General features: G+C 38.3%; 1 protein-coding gene across 1 annotated transcript in view; it reads left to right on the plus strand.

Annotated features, from left to right (window-relative positions):
- The first annotated feature begins 1,156 nt into the window (after positions 1–1,156).
- The window catches only part of MPP5 (membrane palmitoylated protein 5), a 50,242-nt gene continuing 28,856 nt past the window's right edge, over positions 1,157–22,542 (plus strand). The window contains exon 1 of the mRNA XM_035327547.1: positions 1,157–1,179. The gene's annotated coding sequence lies outside the window, so the exon portion shown is untranslated. The remainder of the gene's footprint in view (positions 1,180–22,542) is intronic.

A 22,542-nucleotide genomic window follows, 5' to 3' on the forward strand; every position in this document is an offset into this window, starting at 1 on the left:
GGCAGCACGCACGGTGAGTGCGGCGGCGGAGCGCGGCCCGCGGCCCGGCCCTGCCTGCCCGCCCGCCCGCCCGGGTGCCCCGCAGCGGCCCGGCACGGGCTGCCTGGTTGTTCCGCCCCCCGCCGGGCCGGGCCGGGCGAGGGGAGGCCCCGCGGTGGCAGGGAAGCCCGGTGGTGGCGGCTGGCAGGGTGTGTTGTAATCCGCCGGGGTCGGGAAGCATGCCCCGGGAACAGTCGGCGGAGCCAGGCTGGGGAGGGAGCTGGTGCCGGGGGCAACAAAGGCGCGGTGCCCTGCGGCTCGGTGAGGCTGCCTGCGCCGGAAAACTAAATACGAAGTACCATAGATACGAAGTACCATAGATACTAAAAAGATTTGTTTTGCTGCCTTCGATGTCTCCTGTGAGAGAGAGACCCCTGAAAAAGGGCTTAAAGAAGGATGTATTAACGGGGGCAATGTCAGCTCGTGCTGCGAGGAGGTTTTATTTAAAAAAAAAAAAAATAACTCTTAAAGCCTTCGTGATGCCCTTACCTGAGCGTAAACTAGCTGCATAGTTCGCTGCTGGGACAAAACGCCTTCTGTGTGAGTGGCGGTGTGTGGCTGACTGCAGGCTAACTTTCCGGAGGCTGGTGCCTCGCTGCACGGCTTCCGTGCCCTGGGGGACCCGGCCTTCTGCTGGGGACTGCGATGGTTTGCCTGAATCCTCGAAAAGAGCACATCTTTGAGTTGTCTTTAACTGTACATCCATCCAAGCCTGCGAGCTTTCCTTTTTAGTCTGCCCTCGGAATTTTCACAAACACTGCATCTTTTTTTTTCTTTTTTTTTTTTTTCTTCTTACAATCATCTTAGAGCTGTTACTAAAAAAAAATATATATATATAAACGTCCAGCGCTTTAGAGTCCGGCTGTCTTTTATGCAGACATTAACTGTTTTCCAATGCGCTGTGATCCAAAACATCCCCTGTATTTTATGCCTTAAAAGGTTAACTAATGTTTGGTGTGGTCACGGTTTCACAAGGCGTCCAGTACTGAATTTGCAGCGCTTTGGGAAACAGCTTTCTCGAAGGGTACGTTTAATTGCCATTGCTGTTAGCACTGAGCTCTGCATTACTGTATTGCTACGTGGTCACGTAACTCTTCTCAAAGCAGTGCTTGCAGACCTTACATCCTTCCAGTGCTCAAGGTATGGGACAGCTATGGCCGGTAACTTTTGCTGGATAGATTCAGGTGATGGTGAAGATGATAGCTTTACTTAGATGTTGTTAACATTTCTTTGGGATCTGAACTGACTTTGTAATGTAAATCGAAATATTTCTTCGCGAGCCTGATTTGGCTTCCTGAGGAATTTGCAGGAGTTCCTGGGGCCATTGAGGGGTGTCGGGTGTCTCATTACCACAACAATGCGAGGTACAAGCACTAAAAACGCAGCGTGGAGCCTGGCATCCCTACAGAGGGTTATGGACTCAGAAGGCTTAATGTAGGCTGAGTTTCATATGTATCTGTATGGTTTTCATGTAAATAATTCCATTTTCATAACGCTTTTAAATTAAAATCTTTTGGCATAGGTTGAAGCGGCAGTCTTTTAAAAATCCTACGGCATTCTTAGATGTAAATTCTGTTCCGATGTTTTCTCAAAGACTGAGTCTTAACATCAAATGCTGACAGTTTTAACTACCTGTTTCAGGTACTCACTTTTTTCTAGCTTACCATTTTGATTAACTGCATTCTTCTACAACATTAGGCAGTAGGAATTCTGAAGGCTAAGCTCAGTCTGCTACTTCATAAATAACAGGACCCATCTTTGTACGTTTCAGGTACTTAAATGGTCTAGCAACTGGCTTATATTCTGTTCTTTTTAAGTACTCGATGCTATGGGTAGTGTTGCAGAAAGGCCTGATGTTACGGTGTTTGGAACAGTAATTACTGCTTTGGTCATCCATCAGAAAGCCTCAAGGCTTTTTGTAAATATTAATTAAATACTGATGTATTGTTTTCCTTTTATTAATGGGCAGAGAGGCATTTATATATTTGAAAAGGTTTGCTGGTACATCTGTGATAGCGTAAACTGTTTCCTAGTGAGTTTTCTGTGGTTTAAAATTGGGTTTGCTGCAAAATGTTTCTTCTAGTGTAATTATCTGGTTCAGAGCTTTCTTCAGCAGTTGTGACAGAAGTATTTTATGTATGCATCCTCCTTCCTGCACTCCCAGCATAGCTCTATGATAAAATGTTTTAAGTGTAGCTTACTGTAAAATGTGAAGGAAAACTCCAAGCAAAAAGAGGAAAATTAACTAGTTAAGTAGTTTATAGACCAGGCTGTTTGAAAATGAGTTTTGATTTTCCTTGAATGGAAGTGATAAACCATGTGTATCTATTGGTAAAGAGTTGTTTCAAGCTGCAAGGGTGTCTGATTGCTCACTAATGCATAGCTGCGTGGGAAGAAAAAAAAATGCAGTGACTCTAAAAGTTTGCATCAGTTTAATTAGCAAAGAGATAGTAATGCAGAACTGTACAAGGAATGCCTCTATGCTTTGAAGCAGGAAACACACAAAGACAGGCCTGATCTTGCACGCTTTTTTTTTTTTTTTTCCAGAAAAAGGATGTGATACTGCCTTCTGTATCAGATAGGTGATAGGTTTTAGTGCATTGCCAGTATGTTGAGATTTGTGTTCAAATAGCTCTACTGTATGGGGGATTTTAAAACCCACGTCTGTTAGTTCCCAAGGGAATGCCCTGACTGCCAGGCCACTGGGTGCTTTGCTGTGAGATGCTGCCAGGTGCCAGCCGGTTTCATTCCCAGGCAGTAATACTTGGGAAGGGAGTGAGCCCAGGGGTGGGTTGGCGGGAAGTGTGATTGGGTACAGACTGGTATCTTGAACCCACATCTCCTGCTTTGCAGACATGGTGATGAACAATGAAAAGGTGTATTTACTAGCATGACGTTAAATTCTGGGGATTTGTTTCTAAGCTTTCTCTTTAGGAATATTCCTGGTTGACGTTTGGCAGTTCCTCCTGATGTTGAGTCTGACATTCAAACAGCATCTACAGTGTGCCCTCTCTGCTCTAGAGGGGAGCTGGGTGGCGTATCTGTGGGCTAAGTCTCGTAGGAGGCATGACATTTAGATTCTCCTTTGGATCAGATTCTATGTTCTTAAAAGATACTAAATAAATAGATACAAAAATGTAATTATTTCAACATATGTGTAATTACTATCTGTTACATAAAGATCAACTCTATGCCTTGTGTTTCCTGAATTGATTTGCCTATTGCATCATGATTCTGTTCTGGTAGGCCATAATTGGCTTAAGAAAAATGTTGAGTAGGGAATAGTTAATGTGATTTTATGCTAACATTTTTAGCACTTGATTTTAGTTCAACTCAATTCTTCCATATTTTGAATTTCTTCTCTAGGATTAGAGAAGAGGCTTGACAATTGGCACGTGTGACAGTGCAGCTTGTGGTTGATAATCATACACTTTAGTATTCTATGCCGATAAAGCGTAGCAAATCCAGAAAATGAACTCATGCAGAATTCTAAAGAGGAGAGGTATTTGATGGAAATTCTGGGGAAAAAAAAAAAGTTTTTTTTTTTTTTTTTTTTTTTTTTTTTTTTTTTTTTTTTTCAGGAAGTGCCCATATAACCTCAGCAACTGCTCTTTGACCTGGCAATGGCTGTTGGGAGGCCAATGTATGCATTCCTATTCTGTTTCCAAATGTAATGGTGTATTTTAAAGTCAGAAAGGAGAGGCTGGAAAAGAAGTGTTCATTTAGCACCAGCGGTGTTGAGTTGATTAGTTGTGGAGTTCTGATTACAAATGCATGTGATCAAAGGGTGGGGCAGTGTATACCACTGCCTAAGAGTCACTTCTCGTTTCAATAGTATATTATACTGCCAGTGATACATGTATGAGCTATTCTTAGCAGTATGCTGGCATATGAGTGATTTGCACTTAATGAGGTGTATAGGAAGAAGTGTAAAGTTTGTCATGTTCAAGGCTGAAAGGGAGGTAAATGTACCTGGTATGATGCCTTGGTAAAGACGCCATTAAGAAAAATGATTTCCCTTGATGTTTCCCATCGCCTGTCCATTTCCCAATAGCTAAATCTTGGTCTCTGAGTGGCAGAGAGATCAGTCAAGTCAGCTCTCATCCAGCTATTCAACTGTAAAAACCAAGTGTTTGAACTGGGATGATCTTCATAGTCAAGGATAATGAAGGTGGTATGCCTTGGTTACTACTTCTCTATTTGTCAGTTATTTAGGAGCTGGTCTGTGGTGAGGCAGAGGAGAAATCTAGGGAGGGAAGCATCTTTTTCTTCATGGCAGTTGTGGTATTCAGTTGCTAAATTTTTCAATACAGCAGTATGACAACTTTTTCTTTAGAATATGATACCTCTGCAGTTAAAGCTAAGGTTTGACCTTGGTGTCAGATCACACAGTGTCCTGATGGAGAACTTGTGGTCACCCATGATGTTATCATCTTCAGTCAAATTGGCCCTGATTTGTCTGTTAATGAAGCTGGAGATAGACTAAGCATGGATTAATGCAGTGCACTTTGGCTAAGAAAATTAAAGCTGCTTTTGTAAGAAAAAAAATGTTACAGATAACTGCAAGTCTTACATTAGCTAGGAGAACACGTGTGTCTTTGTTTTCAGAGAGCAATCTTTCTACCCCAATGCCTGAGAAGGTATATGAGGTCAGCAGACAAACTTAGTCCTGTGTTAGTGGGAGAATATAGTATTAGTGGACATCATGTGCCTTCTGCAGAGTCTGTAGGATCAGGCAGTGATGGAATTGCTTAGTGTCATGGTGCAATGGCATTTACATTTTGTTTAAATACTGTTAGAAATTCGCAAATGTGGGGAAGTAAGTGGAAATTGAACCAGATATGTGTATTTAAAGGTGGTGGTTGTTGTTGCAGGATAATTAAACATAATGCAAGCTTGTACCATTTCATTTTTTTCCAGTAGTCAAGATGTGTTCTATATTAGTAACCTAATTACTTACGGGGAGGAATTAGCACAGTCTCTTAGAGTAAATGAGGTAAAAGCTGATCAGCTTGGCATTGTCTTGTTTGCTGGGCTGGGTAAATGACTTATGAGCCCCATAGTGTTTGGGTTTTGACCAATGGAATAGTTTGTTTCATGTCTTGAATTTTTTAAGAGCTATAAACGGCACTAAAAATCTATTTGAAACAAAGTCCTTACCAGCTGAGTGGGCTTTTCCTCCTGAACTATCACCTTGATTCTTGTGTGTTTTTAGAATGTTGTGTGTACTGTGATCATCTCTCAAGGCTTTGTCATCAATCACTTCCTGACAAAGCAGATGGCTTCAAGCTGTTATGACGACTACTAACTAGGATACTGAAGAGGCCGATTACTTGACTCAGTCGAAGGAGGAGGAAAGTGACAATCTGAGATTTCTGGAGAGTTTGATAGACACTTTTTACCTTTTAACTTTTTCTTAAATTTCTTCTTTCTTCTTTGGCTTATCAAGCAAGATGAAAAGATTAAGGACTGAAAGTGTATCCCGAAGAAAGTTAGGAACGCAAAAAGTAAATGGCATTTGTCCTTCCTCCCAAACGAAAAAATCCTCAGGGTGGTTTTAAGATAACAGAATAGGTGAAAGCTATTCAAGACTGGTTATTTTGACATATTTTGTAGGTTACTACTTTCTTTAAGTTTTTGCTGATTTTCAAGTAAGGAGAGGTCAAAATGAAGTGCAACTGAGAGCTCTTTCTTCTTGGCTGAAAAAGCGAACTCTGCATCTGGTTATATGATGTTCTGAAGTGGCAGTGAAGTTATTTTGGCTTATTGCTTATGAAGAAATCTGGAGTTTACACTTTTTACTTTGATATCAATGTCTTGTTCAGAGTAGTAACCCTATTGCTGTTAGGGAGTAGTCATTTGATCCATATTGAATGCTCATGATATATTGCTTTTCCTTAGCTCTTTCCTGTTTCTTGTGGACTTGTATTTTTGCCGCTGCTGTTTTTGACAGCTTTTCTGCTTTTCATTTTCTTGCACTCTGTAGTTCTGCAGACCTTCAAACATGAGTCTTTCTGAGAACTGAGTCTAAATAGGCAAGACAGACAATATTGACAAGGAAACAAAGAGTTCTCTGTTGAATCACAGCATTCCGATGTTCTGATAAGTCTTATGACCTTTTGCTTTCTCTTTCCAATTGACTTGTTGCCTTGCGTCTTAAGGTTGGATTGGCCTGTAAAACCATAGCTATATTTAGCATTTCATTCTGCAGTGCTGTTTATGTTATTTAGATCTCCGGATGCTTGTATTCTCTTACCTGCCTCTACAGCTTTGATACATTCCATGTTACCCCTTCTATTTCTGTGGAAAATTGCAAGAACAAAGTTAAACAGGAATATCGCTTTTTTATGGGACGTAATGACTGGTATCTAGTAGTACGGGAAGCAGAGTAGTTCAGTGTCAGGAGCTCAAGAAATAATTTTTAGCAAGTGTGTGGTGGGGTGCTGTCTGTGAAGAGTAATAAAATTGAGCCTCCTAGTTTCTGTAGAACTGGTGAGAAAGGTTTCTTTAATCATAGTCTCTATTTGTTCTTTGTGTAGGGTGAGTGACAGCCAGAAAGCCAACAAAATGCTAAATGTATCAGGAAAGGCATAAAGGTGACAGAAAACATAATAATGGAGTTGTGCAGAAATCTTGCTGTCTTCACTCTGGTGTATGGTTTAGGCTTTTGCACTTAAGGAACTATGTAGCAGAAGTAAAAGATAGAAGAGATCAGTAAAAGCATTCAAGGGATGGAGCCTTGCAAGAGGAGACTACAAAGACTGGGAATCTTCAGTTTGAAGAGAAGGCTGGAAGGGGAATGTGATGAAGATTCTAGAAAACAAGCATAGAGCCTGTGAATCTTCCAAGCACAGCATGCCATTGATCAAAACTAAGTTTAAAGCAGATGTAAGAAGCTGGTACTGAACATGCTGGGTAGTGAATGGCTTGTATTGCTAGAGGAGCGTGTGGAAGGAACTTGTATCAGCATGTTCAAAACGGGGTTATACGGTTTCCTGGAGAGCAGATCCACTGACAGATGTGTTTAATGGTTCACAATTGAATAGGCAGGAGTGTAGCTTGATGTCCTTAATCAACAATTGTGGATGCACAAGTTGTCCCTTAACAACATGCATGGTTGCCTCTGTCACACATGGAATTGGTCTGACCAGTAGGGCTTTTCTTAGAGTATTCTAAACAGCCAGAAACCCTGTTTTATACCTTATAGACCAAGTTTCAGTAAAAATATGGCAGATTATCCCAAACAGATACATGTAGCCCAGTGCAGTGGAGTGTGTAACAAGCTGGGCTCTGGGGTTTTGTTTCTTTTTAAAAAAAGGGGGAAATAAAAGAACTGGGAAATCACAGCAAGGGAGACTCAGAATAACTGAAGATCCCGATCTGTCTAGTAAGGCATTCGAGGTTTCCCCTGTGAACTCCTGTCTACCAAAATGTTGTATTTTGGTCTTACTTGGGATTCTGTGCTGATCGCTCAGTTTTGATCGATGGACAATATGCAAAGCTAGGTTATTAATGCATTTTCACAATGCTGATCTTGGAATTTATATTATGTAATTGTTTGTAAAAGCAAAAAATCATATAAGAAAACACTGTTAAAGGTGTTTAGGAAGGGCCAATATGCAGAAGTGAGCAGATAGGCATAATTATTATGTGCATGCTCTTTTTGAAGCTTCAAATGTGCTTTATGTCTGATGAGTGGCAATTCTTAATTTATAAACACTATATGAATTGAAGTTTTGTGTGTGTTTAATCATAACAAAGTACTAGGGCAATAACTTCAGTACAGATTTCAAGAATTGTATTTAACTGGTTGCATACAATCTGAAAAATGAGTATATATAATAAAAATATTAACAAGTTGAGTTGCAAAATGGCATTTTTATACTTCTTCCCCATGGCCACTTTTAGATTTCTGTTGGTGAGAACTTCATAGAGTTCTCCTTCTGTCAATATTTTTGAAGTCTTTTCTATATAAATATTTAATGAATGCAGCTGCATACCTAAGTGACTGAGTAGTAAGTGTAGACTAGTCTTTTGTTCCCTCTTAAGTGCACACTTGTCAAATCTTAGAAGGTTATTTAACACTGTTCTTTTGGTATTTTGTGCGTTAGAGCTGTTTATAACTTCTGTAGTTAGGACTTAATGTAATAATTAAAATTCCATGCAAGACTTCAGTTCTTGATTTCTTAAAGCTAATTTGAAGTTCAATATTCAGCCTTTAAAGTACATAATATGACTAATCAGTGCCCGTTCAGCTTAATAACTAATTGCTTAACAGTTTACATGTTACTTTTCTACACTTTTTGGTATTTAATTTCTTGAATTACTTTGTGCAAGTGGCACGTCTGCTTCTAGTTACTTTACAAGCAATTTAGCTTACAGCTATAGCTCTGGGAAATCTTGCCAGATTTGGTGGTTTGTCTTTTTTTTTTTTTCTTTTACCTTTTCATGTCTGGCTCCTCTGCTGTATTTTGTCCCTTGCAGAAATGGCAAAAGTGCTTGCCGCCTCAGTTGTTGAAGCTCATAGTGTAATGTCTGAGGGAGAGGACCCGAACAAAGATGCCAGTCTTAGTACTGAAGTGGCTGAGGTGTCATCACACATTCCCTTCTGCCAACTCTGCTTTTGGGATCAGTGACTTCTGATGGGAGCAGAGTCTACAGCTGAGGATAGTAACTTAATCTGCTACAACAAGATTTGCTAGAGCTTGTCTATTGACATCTTTAAGCTTGCTGTTCCTTCAGCTCAGCCTATTATGGAGCATTTTTTTCTTCTTTATTTGAAAAAAAAAATGCAAGGAAAAATAATGGTTTACATTATTTTATGGTTCTTTGCAACAAGCTCCACCTCTAACTTTAAACCTGTACTCTGAGAAAATGATAAACAATTAAGCATTTTACTGCTGACCATTATACTCTTCCAGGTATTAAGGATTAGTATATCATTATATTACTGTATTCGTACAGTTTTAAATTTCTGAAAAAAAAAAAAATACTCAGCAGGTAAAATGTGTACTGGCTTTGTTTTACATATACGTAATGTAGCATCATCCAGAAATGCATTGCATTAGTTAGCTATATACGACCCCTGTGTGTACAGAACCAAAAGCAAAATAGAGACATCAGTTTAAAAACAAACAAAAAAATTATAACAGAAATTAAGACTCTGAAGTATTATGTATGGATGCTACTTGAATGAGTGCTTAAAGTTTAGAGAAACAAGAAGGATGCAGAAACATGTTCATGTGTTTAGTTGGTTAAAGTTTAGTTTACTAATAAATACCCTTTTTTTGTATTCAAAATTCCAGAACTGGTCTTCAAAGAATGTAAGTGCATACTTAAAATGATTACAGTTGAGTTAAAATGATTACAAGGTATTCATAAATCTCACTGATTGACCTCACCTAATAGATTCTGATTTCAGTACTTAAATTGTTAGATGTTTTCTTCTGAAACTCAGCATGTTTTTAACCTCTTGAATGTCAACTGGAAATGATTATATCTTTTTAATGATGTAGAAATTTATAAATGTAGAATCAAGAACAGAAAGGTTATGAATGCTGATTATATTCAGTGTTACACTCTAGAGAAATATGAGTAAAAGGTTTTCTCTTCTAATGTAAAATGTCTGCTGGTTTCAGTTGAAAATACATCCCAAATAGCTAAGTATATTACAACTGATTGATCAGTTGGAAAAGTTGAATCTTTCCGTTCAAGCTCAAAACTTCTGAAAGTAGTAAATGAAATCTGACCATCTGTATCCCAAGCTGTGAGATACCTGAACATTCCTAGTTTTGATTTATTATGCTCTCTCTGGGGGGAAAAAAAAAAAAAATGTTGCTACTGCAGGTGTTGTAGGTTTTGTAGTAGTGGAGCAAAATTTTACTCTGCTTGCATTGCTGAGAGGATTTGCAGTCTCTGGGAACCAGAGGAATACAATTCCTCCCAAACTCTTTCTTTAAATCAAGTGGAATGAAGCCATTTTATTTAACAGAATGTACCTATTGAACAGATACGTCCGAAGGACTAAATAGTTGATTTGATCCCAAAAGTTGCAAATTTCTGCAGTTTTAAAAGCAAAGACCGTAGACTTGACTCGAAAAGCTTACAGGCATTATTGTAGGTGTTGGGATTCCTGGGTGATTTGTCTGTTTCCACTAAGAATCAGTAACGGCTGCTGCCTTGGATTATTTTCAAATGGATTTAAGGTATGACTTGACCTAAATTGCATTGTAGCAATTCAATTCCAAGTGGCAAAGCAAAACTATGGACAACAGGCATTCTATATCCAAAACTTTGTTGGCTCTTAAGTTGCTGATGGTAAGAAGCAATGATAACATTTAGAAGCTCTGTCAAAACTCGGAGAAAATCAGATATACTTGCTGCAATTTGCCTGGCTAACATGGTTGAGTTGGCACTAAAGGTTAAACCCAGTGACCAGACTTGCCAGTTGATTGCTCTGAGTAATTGGCATGTGAACAGTGTTGCAGCTTTTGTTCAGGAGGCCAGTATTTTTCTGACACTATTTGAAAGAGTGGCTGATGTTTTATATGCTCAGGTTCCAAGTAAAATGCTAGAGTCACTGTGATGTTTTGGGATTGTTCAGGAAAGTATCTGCAGGGTTTTTTTTGAACCTGCGAGGTTGTTTTTCTTCTAATGAAAAAATCGCAGTAATCAAATGCTTCCTTAGGGCAAAAGCTTCTCAGTGTAAAATTAGAAAGCATAATCTTGGAACCTTGCTTTTTTTCCGTCATTGCACAGAATACATGTAACAAGCTCTCAGAGGGGTGGTGGAGAAAAATATGGTGTGCAGAGCTTCTAGAGGAGAACCTCTGTCTGTGAGGCATGAGAACAGTCATCAGAAGAGCTTCTTTCAAGTAAGGTGTCAACAACACTGTTCAGAGTACCCGCTGGGCTAACCTTCCGGGCTGACTAGAAAATGAATACTGCATCCTATCTCCACTACTCTCTTGATTTCTAGGTTCGGTCAAACTTCAAAGTGCCAAGACTTGCATTTCCAAAATGTATTTTATTGGCTTTAAAGGTGACAATTCAATTCCCAGACAAAAATCTGCATCAGTAGTATTTTTAGTCTACCCAACTTTGCCTGAAAGAACGTATTAGATGGCTTCACAGTTAGACAGTATGGTATCTACAGGAACAACAGTTGCATATGCTAGTGAGTAGAAGAATTTAAGGCAGGTGTCTGGACAATAGCCTGCAACCTGGACAGGACCCTGAAGAACCATCTGGTATGCACTGGAGTTGGAGAGAGCATCCTGTTGTAAGAGCCCTGTTATTTCTCTTTATTTGTGATTAAAATGCAGGTGTCTGAGGTAAGAAGTCGTCAAGAACATGGAGAGCCTGGCTGGCACAGAACAGAGAGAAGCTGTATTCAGCATGGCTTATTGTTTTCAGGTCCCTGCCAGTTGTGCTGGACCCAGGCACTTCAGTGTCACTTGCTTTTTATTTTTTTGCCTCTGTCCTGTCCTCTAACATCATATCTGCAGGCTTTGCCATTGTGCAAAGTATCCCCATCCATTCCAGCTTATTGGGAATGTTGACAGTACAACCTTTTTATTGCAGATTTACAATGTATTTCGTTGCAGCCGTTATACTGAGGTGGTACTTTGAAAACTATGTTAGAAAACTTTTGTTAATTGGCTTGCAGTCACGTCAGACCTCTTGATTACACTCACCCGTTTCTCTGGAGGTTCTTTTTATTTATTAGCTGAAAACATTTGTTGAGATAATCTGAGGTCCTGAGACTCTTCTCCTTGTGCTGGCAAATGAAGCAGCATCTCCATAACAGTTGTGTTTAGATACTGTAGCTGTATGATGGGTTGACTAAAATTATTTCCTTCTATTTAGATCTATTCTAAATCTATTTTCTGTTATTTTGCAAATATTTGGATCCTTTTATACATTGTCCTCAGTGTAAAATCTTGAAGTCATCTCTTCAGTAAGCAAACCATTTTTGTTCTAACTCTTATTGAATAGCCCGTTGTTCTTTAAATTAAAAGTGCGTGGTTTAACTTCTGCAGGCTGCTCCTTATCTGTACATACCTTTTGTGTACTTCCTTACTTTGTTTCATGTGCAAACAGAATCATACAATCACAGACTGGCTGAGGTTGGAAGGGGCCTCTGGAGGTCATCTGGTCCAACCCCCTGCTCAAGCACCTTGGTGTGTCCTGACTAATTCACAGTACTGATCTTCAGATGCTTTTGGGTCTTTTAAAGAAAATGAGCAAAAACTGTTCCGGGTGAAGTTGTGCCATGTTCTGTTTGCATAAAGAAAGCTGGAACTTCCCATCTTCTATAAATTAAGTTCGCTGACTTATCCTAGGAGAGAGTAGTCTAATCTCCTTTTTAATAGAAAGGATCTAGTATTTTCCTCATAATGTCACGTAAAACACCTGGGAAAATACCTCTAATTATAAATATAAATTACAAATATAATAACACTAATAAAACTACAAATAAAATAAAAACTACAAATGAAAATAACACTAACACTAATTTAAAATAGATGTCAAGGAAATACTGCCAAGTCAGTAACATTATTTGCATCAGATCATTAGTGGATTGCATTCTAATACATTTTATGACTCTCATATTTGCCAGAGCACAAAAGTTCCCATGTGTAAGTGGGACACTTACATTTTTAATCCTAGTCTTAATTCCACAGTTTCATGGTTAGGATCTGGATGAATTTTCTCAACTGAAATCTCTTCTGCTAACCAGGCTGTTTCTTAGGGCAACTGCAATGAATACCTGAGTGGACTGACTGGTGTGCTGTTCTTAGAGCTGTGGCACTTCACAGTGACATTAGAAGTTTCATCTGCAACCTTGGCTGCTTTTTTCTGTTGCTTACAAGGCAGATGCATCAAACTAGGTTGTTTTCAATTTCTTCTTACATTTTCAGTTTAATTTTCATATTTTTTTTTTACCTGAATAGAGACAATACTCTTTTCTTTCTCTATCCCTGTCATACAGAGGATACAGAATTTATATCTACCAGTGGATCACAGCTTTTATTATTTACTGTTACCATTTGGCTGACCTCTTTGATCTGAAAAACTGTGTAATGACAGTGGCAGCTTCCTGAGAAGCATATAGAAATGATGATGTTGGCACTAAGCCGTGAAACCACTTAGTGATCTTGCTGTCTCAGTTTTGTCATCTTAGTCTTGTTCATTGATAGTGGATTCTGCTTTTAATATAGGCAGGAAATTTCAGATAATTGAGCTTTGTTATTCTTGTGATTATTGCTTCAATGAAAAATTACTCAAGTTTCTCCAGTTGGGAGCTTCTCTCCATATCATGCAGTTCTAGACTCTTCCCTTTTTCCTCCCCTGGATTTTCATTTATTTGATTTTCTCATAGAAAAACAAGATCCATCCCAACCAGCATTCATACTGCAAGTAACTTGTAGCAGTGGTCTGTGGAAGCCACAAGTGAAGTCTTGACACATGATTTTGCAACAGGGCAAGAATGCCAGGGCTTGGGGCAAAAGTGCAGATGATTTTTCAAGTTGTCCTGTCTGCATCATTGTTCCAGACATAATTGTGAATGCCAATATTTGCAGCATATTTTAGTAAATTATTTTGTATGGGGTAGCTTCGCAATTGTAATACTATTTTCCTGAATGCTTCAGTGTCATGAGTGTCATTAATGCAGTGAGTATATGAGACTGGTGTTAGATTACTAATTTTTCTTTGCCTTTAGTAGAAATCATGTATCTATGTGGTCTCTGTATGAGGGTAGCATACCGGTTCATCATAAATGCCTTGAGTGTTTTTTTATTCAAAGGATTAGTATAAAACTAAAACTTTAAAACCTGTTAAAGACTAATTTACTGAAGGCTTTATTCTTTAACCCAAAGCAGAACTGCCAAATAGGCAGCTTACATTCTTAGATAAGCTTAGCTATGGGAAATTTGGCTCTAAGGTATTGATTTAAATAGCACTTTATATTCAGTTGGATGGCATCAGTGTGTTCTTATGAAGCTCAAACTTCCAAAGGAATCAATACTATGAAACTAAAACTAAATAGCAATTAGTGAAATTACTGCTGCCTAAAGCGACTATAGATGACAGTTTTATGTTTGTCAGCAGGATTATTTTGGGACACTGAGTTCTTACTCTCTGATTCAGAAGTATCTGATGACTGAGTTTAAAATATTGGAGCAATAGAATGTGTGTTTGTTTTAAGTGATTTAGCAGCTACGTTGGTGTAATGGATATAACCACGCTTGCATCACTGCTATGTAGAGCTTGTACAAACTTAATATTTAAGTATTTAAGGGTTTAGGTGTGTGATTGATTCTTCTAAGCATTGCTCAATAACTTCTTTGAATGTGTTCTTATTGTTCAGTGCCCTTTTGCATAATACCCGTATGATTTACTTCATTGAGTGGCAAAATGCAAAGATACCCTGTATTAGTTGAAGCTGTTCCTCTTCTCTTCCGTTTTCCCATTATGAAATGTCTGAATTGCTGGTATCTGACATCCACACTGAGAGCAAAACTTTATCTGTAATGGAAAAAAATTACCATCCTGCATCCACTAAATTTTGATTTAACTTAGTTTTTATGCACATTTACTTCAGGTAGAGGTGATGTCAAAATATCTTACTAGTTTTCTACTCCTATGTTGAGAAATTTGTTTCAGGTGTTATAACTGAAAAAAATGTGCATGAAAGGTAAGGTAGGGCAAATTAGTGAATATTGACCTTGTTCGGAAAACTTTGAAGACTGACTGTCCCTGAATTTTGATTTCCATCTTCTTATGCTGTTTAAAATTTACTTTGCTGGGTGATCATTATTAAAGTGGATATCAGCATGTAATCAAAGTTTATGGAGCTAGTTTTAATTGTCAGACACTAAAATGTGTCAAAGTTCTTATGATTGGGCAAACTCTATACTTTTCTTTTTGAATGAATAGTTGTGCACTAGTTAATATAAGCAAGTGTAAAGTATAGATTAACATATCTTTAACTATTTCTCCACTTTACTGATGCATATGGATGTACTGGATAGAGTCCAACAGAGACCACCAAGATGATGAAGGACAAGCACCTAGTCTGTGAGGAAAGGCTGAGAGAGCTGGGATCATTTAGCCTGACAAGGGGGTTCTTATCAATGTGTATAAATACCTGAGGGAAGGATGCAAAGAAGACTGAGCCAGGCTCTCTTTAGTGGTGTTCAGTGCCAGGAAAAGAGTCCATGGGCACAAACAGGAACAGAGGAGTTTGTCTGAACATCAGGAAGCATTTCTGTACTGTGTGGGTGATGGGGCACTGGCACAAGTTGCCCAGAGGTTGTGGAGTTACCATGCTTGGAGATCTTCAAAAGCCACCTGGACATGTATTTGGCAACCTGCTCTAGTTGTCCCAACTTGAGCAGGGGATTGAACCAGCTGACCTCCAGAGCTCCCTTCCAAACTCAATCATTCTGTGAAAATTCTGAAGACGATTGATGTTTTTTTGTGGTAAAAGCACAAGTTAGTAGTGTTTTCCCCTGACTTGTATAGTGAAGTTTAATACCCTAGTTCAAGAGATCAAGTGATGACATGGCTTTCTAGGCAGGATTATTGTACCTCCACATGTGGATTAAGTTTGCCTCTCTTCGTGCAGAAGGAAGTCTTACATTCTTGTGACTTCTTCAGTTTTCTAATGTTTAATAATGTCTACAATACCAAGTTTTCAGAAACTGAATTTATTTTTTTAAATTTAGCAAGAAAGTTGAACTGTGACAGAGCTCTGCAGCTTCGGTGCTTATTATGTTTGTGTGTTCGATTTGCAGAAGTGTGTGTGTTCCCATCAGGGTTTTATCTTAATTTGTGTAATTGTTTGCTAAAATTAGGCCCAAGAGTCCACTTACATTTAACAGGAGAGAAAAAAAATGTTTTTATAAGGTATAAAAGGTCTCAATTGTTATGTTTTTATAGCCTTTGTGTAGCTTTCTTGTGCATTTTTATTATGAAGTCTAGCAATGTAGGTTATTTACAAAGGATCTCATTTTCACATCTTGTGGTGAAATCTCACTTTTTGTAAAGTGTTTTTTTTTTTACAAGTCTTCCTTATGACCTATGAATGTACAGAGATGTTCACTTTTCAGTAAGACCTTCTTTAACAATCCTTTCAAGACGTGGGTGTTCAATTTACCATTTTTGTTGGGGAGTAAACTTGCTTTGAGAAAAATACATATTTTTCAGTCCTTTACACCCAATGTGTTTGGAAATTTGTCTCAGGTTATGCCATTTAAGAGACTAACATATTCTTTCACCATTCTTTTTACATCAGAAAAAAAATGCCAGTGGTTTGTAGGTGTGTGGTCTTTTTGGGGTGTTTTTTGTCATTTTGTTTCATTAGTAGAATGAAAAACACTTTCAAAATCAGCTGTTGATGAGATTTGGGGGGTATGTGGACGAATTCACAGAACATGAGTCTGTGAGATGGGGTTCATTAGACTTGGCTCCCTGGTGCCAGAGGCAGGCGTTTCTGCTGGTCCATATCCTCACCTCCCTGGTGTCAGCTGCTTGCTCCTGCCACTTTGCTGTCGCCTTTCAGATCACTGTGAGCAGTTACAGCATGACACTTCAACCAAAAACTAAGCAGAAAAAAAATAATTCTTTGTAAGGTTCTTTGGTAGTGATGAATTAAGGTGACTTGCAGAGGAGTTTGACAAGCTTCAAAGCTATCAAAGGATATCGGCTGTACAACCCGAAAGAGGTGAGGGTAAGAAAGCAATCAAGAGAAAGGATTATGAGACAGCAGTCCTTGGCAGCAGCAAACTCAGCTTAACGGGCCAAGGAACCATGCTGACAGTCAGTTTTTCTTTTCATGGTACTTGTCATAAATTCATTAACTATGAGATCTGTGTTTGGAGGGATCTAAAATTAGGGCATGCTTGAAAGCCTAGTCAGATTTGTTCTGTGCTAGCAGTTGGGGAGTTAAAGCTGTGCACAAATATATTCATGTAATTTCCTTAAAGAAATTTACAGGAATAGTCTGTAAATGTTCAGTAACATGACTGACATAGGGCAAAGAAACAACAGACCTTTGCAACTTCTGAATGGTTGTTTCCGTCTGTAAAATTTTGAGTTCTGACTCTGCTTCTTGTCTTCTCAGGAGGGAGAAACATTCCAGCAGATTTCATGGATACAAATTCACATGAACGTAATCCTTCTATGCAAACTGCAATTGTGACCACATATTTCTTTGGGGATATATTTGCTATAGCTACCTAAGGCATTTATCCTGTTAGGGCATGGTTTCTTTTTTTCTGCAAGGGCTTTTTGTCTAACTGTTCATCTCAGCATAATAATAATATTGAAATTTTGTCATAGTAAAACTGACATCCACTGCGTGGCTGGTATGCTTACAATGTCCTCCAGGAAAAGCAAGTACAGATTATGTTAATTAGAGAAGACCTTAGGGGACTGTGGTCATGAAGTGAAAATCCTTCAGAAGAAAACTTCCAAAATTCATGCAGCAAATTGTTTGAGACTTGCTCAGTGTAACTGCCACCATAATCTCAGATGAATTTAGGAATGAAAAACTTGTGACATCAGAGACCTGAGTATCTAAAATAGCTGTTATGACTTTTCCTATAAATAACTAGAGAAGAGCTCAAATGAGATCTGGTTTGTTCTGAGGGTGTGGTGAATAAGTAACTGTGAGGTCTGTAAAGGGCAAAGATCATCAGCTGTAGTTTTTGTGTCTTCTGTATTTCAGAATTTCAATATTTAAAAGTTTCAACTCATTTTTCTGGACAGAAAAAAAGTCAGAAGATCTTTATTCCCAGACCCCTGTTAATTACAATAACATAGTGGTGGTGCTAACCAGGTTAAAGCATTAAGGACAGTAATTCAACAGGAGGAAAAAAAAAATCACTTTGCTCTCACCCATTCACCTGATATTGGGGGTGGACGTTGAAGAGAGCCCAAGGAGGAAGGCTAGCACATGTCTTTGCATGACACTGGGGGATCTTGCGAAGCTTGATAACATGAAGTTGAAAGACAGTCTTGGTCCCTATATCTAGCCATTTTGAAGACTGTTGAATTAGCTAACATTTCAGAATTTGGGGATAAAAACCTGTGAGGAATGTCTGTTTTCCCCTTTTCTCTGTATGATGTTTCTAAACATGTTTGTCAGATTCACCAGGTATTAGAATAATAAAACAGACGGAAGACTTTTTTTCCTTCTCTAGAGTATGGTAAGTAATAGCTTTAGAGCAACTTGCTGTGGATAATTAAAATAATGCCATTTTGTATTAATTTATATGTTGGATGAGAAGTAAAACCATGGAACGTTGTCTTGAATCTAATCTGAAATTAGTATACTTTTGGTTCTGTTTCATCTCTGAAGTGAAAATATTATTTGCATATTATTACTCATGAGCATTTACTATGAATGCTGTTTTACATACTGAAACAGTGGCAAGCGTTGGCATTAAAAATAAAATGCTTAAAAAACGTGGGGATTAAAGTGAGACCAGGACCTGAGTCCAAGCCAAAAAAGGTACAATGTAAAGGGGATGGTGCGGGGGGTGTGTGGAATCTTTAGAGAATAAAAATAGCAGCAGTATTTTTAATTCACAGAGAATTAAAGTTTAAGACAAGGACAGGCATGTTTACTTTTAAGACAATGAAGTCTGAAGTCTTAACTGTCTGTGAATAGGTGATAAGAAATGACTGTCTTGTTATCATGCTTCTGGCTGTCCTGTGAGATCTGTTAACATCCCTTGGAATTCTAGGAATTTCTTTACTCTTCATTTGTTATGCTTTCAGGTTCCCAAACATTTGAAACGAATACTCAATTAGGATAAATCATTTTTCTTTCACTGTTTATCTTCTTTTCATTGCAGTCCATAGACATGAGTGTTGTCCACTTTCATCTTTATATAAAATAAATGTTCATTGCAGAGTGGGGTAGACAGATGGTGTAAAAGACTTGATTAGAGTATTCAAATACGTGCATAGTTGTAGTTTATTAATCTAAGCTGTAGTGGGATGCTGGAGTAGTAAATCTATGTACTGTTTTGGGGGTAGGTGGATGTCAGACTATTTAATAAGCTATAAGTTTGATTGTTTCTGAGGGCTACTTTTTGAAACTGAATGTGTTTCTTTTTTCACACTTGTTAATTGGCGCAGAGACTGCCCTCTGCTGTACCCTTCAGCTAAAGGAGCGTTTAGGTCTTGTAAACACTAAGGGTAGCTGCTGGTAAGTGAGCAAAAAGTGTTAAAATATGTTAGAGCTTTATTAGTGATACAGGATAACAAAACATAAGCAAAGTTCAAATAGGATATTTCTGAATTTAAAAATATCCTTAAATGACTGTGGCAGAGGTCCATATCTAGTGAATTCTGGAAATAAGATTCCTTTAGCCTACTCTGATTTCTTTCTGCTGTCCTACCTTCTACTAATACATCTGTATTAGTAAACATCCCAACTGAAGCATTATTCCTCCAAATGTCTATTTTTCATTTGGTCTAAAAAGCAGAAATTAAACAATGCTGATGTGGATTGCAAATGCTAGCATATATTTAAATCAAAGGGAATCGTGTGACAGGTAAGGTGTTTGTTAGTGTTATCGACAATTGTTTTTTATTTCAGTCAACTTTGAAAGCACTTTAATTTTTTGTAACTGAGACCAAAGCATTTATACCGCAGTAGAAAGTCCAATTTGTTAAGACTAAAGCCTCTTGTGCAGTGGTTTTGCTTGACCTGTGCTATCACTTTTAACAGATGAAAACATCTCGCTATTCAGATTCTAATCAAGGAAGGTTGTTGCTAATAGAGTGTGCAACATGTGTTTTTCACTGAGACATCAGTATGAATTTAAATAAGATTTGTTCTCCCTCTTCATATCTTCATTTCATATCTTCATAATTCGTATGAATTCTGTATTGTTTCTTTTATGAAAATCAGACTTCAATTTCTTAATATTTAGATCATGCTTATTCTGAGGGACTTTAGATCTAACAGAGCTAAAATATATTAAATTATCTATGTGGTGCATCTTGCATCTGTTTTCACTTGATTTCACTCACCTGAGTCGCTAAGGCTTGTGAGCATTTTCTGATGGTCGACAGGATCAGAACAGACAGCTGCAGTGCTGTTCTTCAGAGGTTTTACTGGTGTCGGTACTGCTGTGTACTGAAAGGTTTTAGCCATCTGCTGACCAAGCTCGACATGACTCACAAAAAGTGCTTTTTCACCTCTGGATTTGAGTAATCCTCTCGATTCCAGCCAGAGCGGGGCGAGCAGCTGCCCCTGCCTCAAAATGGCAGGAGCAGAGGCCGAGCGCAGTGAGGAGCAGCACCGCACGGCTCACGTAGGATGCGAGTCCTGCAGCTCTTCACAGGAGCTGGGTGGGAGCAGACAAAGCTCTCGCCATGGGAACGAGCAGTCCTGCTCCGGAGAATGGCAGAGGAATGCCGAGCTGGTAGTGTGCATGAGGAGCTGCAGCTGCTGCCCTGGAGAGCCCTGGCCCGGGGGGCAAACATCATGGCCCTGTGCCGTGCTGACCGGCTGCTCTTGTGGGCATTTGGCACTGAAGAGGGCTTCTTTGATTAATGGTAATAATTACTGATCTTGCATGTGATACCAAAATAATACAGTAATATGCTCACGATTCCCCTTGTTTATATGGCAAGCAATTTATATATACTGCTTATGAAACTGAATCAAAGTGTCTGAAACTTCAATTTCACCTTTTTTTTTTTTTTTATGCTTTGATGTTGTGAGCTGACAGTCTGGTTCCTCTTGTACAAATGTAGCTAAGCAGTAACAATCAAAATTGCTTTCCTTTTGAGGGCTTAGCCCTTCTTGCTGTTGATCCACATACCTTGCACATTGAAGTGAGTGTGGAATGTTAAAACCTTTCGGCATGTCTGATAGCCCTTTGAAATCCGTGCGTTGAGCTGAGTTACTCTGCTTGACGGGTTTTCTAATGAACCCTGGACTGAAATGATTAGAAGTAAGAGTCAGCTGGATATTGAAGGAAACGTTTTCTTCCGATACCAAGACTACGGTATAACATCTAATTGAGGAAATGATGTAAAATGTTGTAGACTTAAGAAAATAATCATAGCAGAAGTCAGTCTTGGATATGTTGCAAAATTAAGGTAAGAGAGTTTTTCATATCACCGAATTTTTGACAATTAAGAAAAACAGTATCAAGCTTTCTTAGGGTTTGCAACTTTTACTTGCTTTTGAAACACATCAAGCTGCCTACATTTATATCAGGTATTTCAGATAGTGTTAAGTTTCATATGAGACCTGCAAAGTATTTTCTACTATAAACTCCAATTTTTAATTCTCATCAATTAGGTAATTTTATGCTTTACAAAATGATTTGTGCAGTTTTCCTTTATGTAATTGGGTTCCAAGACTCCTTATCATGAAATACTGTTGAGGAAACAGATGATGCTTGGGAGATGATGCATTGAAAGTTTCTGTAATTATTATCTTAAGACTTGATTCAATGCTTATTGGTTAGAGTTGTTTTTTTTTTTTTTTTTTTTTTTTTTTTTTTAATTCCTGGTGTCTGCCTCAAGCTGATTCTTGTTTTTAACCTCAGCTATACCACGCCTTAATTTGAGGAATGAGTGAACGTTTTACTGGTATCATGTTTTATATTTTAAATTCCTTAGTACTGCTGTAGAGAGAAACTTCAGAGTTAATCTGAAGATTTTTTTTCCTTGTGCTTATTTAATTTGTTGCAATTGGGTGGTAGCATTTTTCCAAAATTGTTGGTGATGAGGATTTGTGATATGTGAAGCACTCCTCAGAAAGCAGAAAGAACAGTGGACTTAGGTTTTGGAGGGGGTCGCCCGTTATCAGCATTCCTTTGATTGAAGGAAGTTATTCCAGCATTCCAGACATGCAGCATCCTTCTGCTTTTACCAACTAGATATTTTTAGGGGGTAGGGTTTGGGGGAGTTGGTTTAGTATTTTTGTAATGTTAAATCTTAGCTTGCCTGACAAGTGAGGTTTCATATCTTCTGTATTACCTGGGTGTGATTACTTGGCCTGTAATGCTTATTGCTTGCTTAAGAGATATCTGATTTTCTGGGATATCAAAATTATTTTCTACTTGAAGTGCTCCTGAAATTCCTAATGTTTGATGTCTATTTCCTGAATATGGATGTTAGTGTGACTGCAGTGGAACTCTAGCTTTCCCTAACTTTTGTTTCTTTCTTAATTGACTTAGCTCAGATTGTATATACTGAAAGTGAGTAGCAGTTATTACAAGTCACTTATGTCTCAGTTACCCTTTCAGGAATTTGTATGCCCGTGGCATCTTGCATAGAGTTTATGCTGAAAATGTAAGCAACATTACTAATGTTTGCCTAATACTAGTATTTGCCTATTACTGATGTTTACCTTAGATTGTTTTTGTTTCTGTGGTCTTCAGTGTTCATTGCTATGCAAAAGGAGTTTAAATTTCTTATTCTATATATATACAGATACATGAGTTTTAGTTGTGCCCTTTC

Source organism: Oxyura jamaicensis, chromosome 5 (genome assembly GCF_011077185.1).
Source record: "Oxyura jamaicensis isolate SHBP4307 breed ruddy duck chromosome 5, BPBGC_Ojam_1.0, whole genome shotgun sequence".
Lineage (NCBI taxonomy): Eukaryota > Metazoa > Chordata > Aves > Anseriformes > Anatidae > Oxyura > Oxyura jamaicensis.